Source organism: Triticum dicoccoides, chromosome 3A, assembly GCF_002162155.2.
Source record: "Triticum dicoccoides isolate Atlit2015 ecotype Zavitan chromosome 3A, WEW_v2.0, whole genome shotgun sequence".
Classification (NCBI taxonomy): Eukaryota; Viridiplantae; Streptophyta; class Magnoliopsida; order Poales; family Poaceae; genus Triticum; species Triticum dicoccoides.
This window is the reverse complement of record NC_041384.1, coordinates 729619196-729622711: the sequence shown is the minus strand read 5'-3', so window position 1 is coordinate 729622711 and position 3516 is coordinate 729619196. Positions and strand designations below refer to the sequence as shown.

Here is a 3516-nt window from a genome sequence, read left to right as displayed (position 1 = left end):
TTCCAGAGAACGTTTCCATAAAACCAACATGGCACTCGCCTTGAACCAAGATCTATGCCGCGTGATCGGACCACAAACAGGGCGTTCGCTAGAGTCTGCCCCCCAGCAAATGGTCGTTGGATAACATTCTCTTAGATAAATGGATATCGGTATAATGCGACAACTAATGAGAATAAGTAAAAAACCTGGCCAAATCTACTACCTCTAGGAGACAACTAATGAGAATAAAGAAAAATAATCTGGGTAATTAAATGTACTACCTTGATCACTCACAAAAAAATAATTTGGGTAATAAATGAGAATAAGTACTACCTTGAGAAGACAGCTAATGAGAATATTAATGTGGACAAATCTGTTTGTCTTGCCACAATTGAGTGCGTAAATAATAAATGCAATAGAAATCCGTATATATGGAATTTATGTGAAAAATCAGGATTGTCTTGAGAAAATTTAGTTATTAAAACTAGATTTTGTAGAGGCCTATATAAGGATGCCATTACATATGCTACCTCGCACCCAAATCCAAACGAGAGTGAATACACAAACAAGAGCACAGACGTATGGAGGGGAAAACTACTCTATGTTTCCTCACGGTGCTTCTGCTGCTAGGAAATTGTGCTGATGCTGGTATTTGCTCGTTGCCTCTCCCTCTTGTCTCTCTTTGGGTGCTCTCTGTTTTTGCCAAGCCAAATAGCAGGCTAATTTTAGAGTTCTGACAGAAAAGCGCATCAAAACATCTTGATATACTCACAGTTTCAAGTGGAAACAAATCATGCAGTTACAAGCAAAACAAGCATGAACTTTTTGTATCCGTATTTTACCATTTTCTCACAAAGATGCGTATTGTTATTGGTGAAATTGCTATTTTCACACTGGCTTATTTTTTAATTTGCAAAGAAGAACGTGCAACTGCAACTGCACGTATTTCCCCAAGCAACTTTGGGATTTCTTTGAAAATACTGTAATGTGGAAATGTGTTTCCACCGTCTGTTGTAGCTCAGTTTCAAAATGTACGTGCTGATAGAATATGCTAAGTATACGTTACATAATAAATAAAATAACAGACCGTTTGTATCTTCCTTCAAGGCCTTAACTTATTTGGTCTTCGTGAGATGTCCCCACACACACATATATATGTATATATGTATACATATATATGTATCTATGTATGTATGTACACAAACATTTGACGACTAATTTTTTGTTTCCTTTCAGAGACCTGCAAAGAGCACCGTGCTAACAAGGGCGCAGCGTGCATAAATGAAGGTTGTTGGGCAGACTGCGCCAGAGACTACCATGGACATTATGTCAAGAATGCTTATTGTACCGGCGTTTACCCCTTCACAAAAGTCTATTGTGTCTGCGACGTTTGTGAAGAGTAGGAGACAATGCAACATCGCATTACGGGGTCCATTTACACAGAGGATTCTTGAAGTTTGGCAATAATAAATTTTGTCTGTGTAAACGTGTGAACATGATTACTGCCTAGCTAGTTAATTTGTAACGTGGTTGTTTTTGCATGAACACCATCATGTTTTATTCACAGATTCCGTGTGCCTTCATCCACAGGCAAGAAACCTGGAAACAAGTTTGGCTTTTAACATTGAGAAGCTACTAACCCTTCAAAAACTCGATTCTGAGCCCGAGCTCAGATGGTCCCGATATCTCCCCCGTTCGCTCGCTTGCGGATCAGCGCCCGCGGAACAACTCCGCGGGTACGGCCCACACATTTTTAGACAAACATTGTCGCCATGCCTCTTCGTCACAGCACTCGCCTCCTCACCGAACTCGCTGGGCACCATGATACTACTTGTTGCCAAATTTGCTCGCTCTCCACCTCTTGAGGCTGCCCACGAAGCAGGACCAGCACCTCTTATTCTTCAGATCGACGCGTCGGCTTCTAAGCAGCCTAAGTGCGCAGCCGACTTCATCAACATCAAAAAAATCTTCAGCCAGCCTGAAGATACACCATGCCAGTCATGTTGTATGTCCTGGCCAACGTTTGAGTGCATATGCCAGAGATAAGCAAATTCCACAATCCAGGGATCTCTTAAACACTAACACATAATCGAGCTACAAATGTCCTACAGCTTTAAAAATGACAGGTTTTTGCAAATTAAAAACCAAGTACCACAATTGCTGGTTGAGAAAGACACAACATGACGGTTACATAGGCATAGCCCAGAGTTACTGAGACACACTTCTGTAAGTGTTCTAATTAAAATTCAGTTCACGTCTAAGTTTGCTAATTAAGTTACCAGCAAGACTCTTGCTGCATGTGCTTCCATCCCCACAGTTCTTACACTCCCTGCCTTCCTGGGCTTTTTTGGGGCGACGCCGTGCTCCGGACAGGTGGTTCTTTTGTGTCCTTGTCTCCGATCAATGCTACAGAATCCTGCGTACGGCGCTTTCTCACGATTGTTCTATTGGCCGCCCCATGGTGGCGCGAGCCCTTGCAGTGCGTTCACACCGGCCAAACTCCGCTCCTCCTAAAAGCATCTTCAACAGCGGTACCAAAAGACCAATGCGGTAAATTGTCGCTTTAGCGCATGCGGGATATTTTCGCGCGCTCCAACGAAGGTGGGAAACTAACGTGCGCGGAAAATGATTGCACGTTCGCGGGAGAAAGCGGGTAGCCGCGCGCTAGATTTGGCGCACCGCTTCCGGCACGCCTATAAATTGCGGTGCTCGCCACGCGGCCTCCATACTGCCACGCTGCCTCTGCTGCTTCCTCTGTCGCTTGCTCGCCGCTTCCTCGCGCCGCCACCGCCGCGCCACCATGCCGCCGCGCCGCCGGGGATCGTCGGGCTACCGCGGTGTCCGCGAGCGCCCCTCCGGCACCTACTATGCGGAGATCCGCTCCGGCGATGTCCGCCTCGGCCTTGGCACGTTCGAGACCGCACGAGGCCGTTCGCGTGTACGACGCAGCTGCGTGGTACCTAGAGAGACCTCGCGGGCAGATGAACCTCCACGACGTTTACACTCGCGAGCAGGCGCAGACTGTCGCCCCTCCGCCTCGTCTTATCACGGATCAGGACCGTGAGGAGCACCGTCGGCGGCAGCGCCGCCTCCTCATCGCCGAGGAGGACGAGCGAGCCATGCCGGAGTGGCGCCGGCGCCACCCGGAGGACGTCGCCAACGAGCGCGCCTTCTGGGCGGAGAGGACAGCAAGGCGCCGCGCGGAGCGGGCGGACATGCGTCGACAGAAGGCACCGGCCATATCGCAGTGCGATGTCGTTGAAGCAGGTGGGGAGTCGTTGTTTGACTCAGACGATAATCATTGGAAGGACATTTGGCTCGATACCTCGGACAACACCAGCAAGAATGATGATGATGAGGACGACTCGAAGTAGGTTGTAGTTACACCGTAGTTTTTTTTATCTAGTTGCACTGTAGTTTTTTATTATGTAGTTGCACCGTAGTTTTATCTATCTATGCTATGAACTATGTAAAATATCTATGTATCGTTTTATCTATGCTATGATGAACTATGTATCGTTTTTTATCAAAAATATC

The 3516-nt window shown here is 46.9% G+C and overlaps 1 long non-coding RNA gene across 1 annotated transcript; it reads left to right on the top strand.

Moving 5' to 3' along the window:
• The first annotated feature begins 517 nt into the window (after positions 1–517).
• LOC119273539 lies at positions 518–1562 on the top strand. Its single transcript, XR_005134893.1, has 2 exons — positions 518–627; positions 1216–1562. It is a non-coding gene; the product is annotated as an uncharacterized LOC119273539 (long non-coding RNA).
• Positions 1563–3516: the final 1954 nt, after the last annotated feature.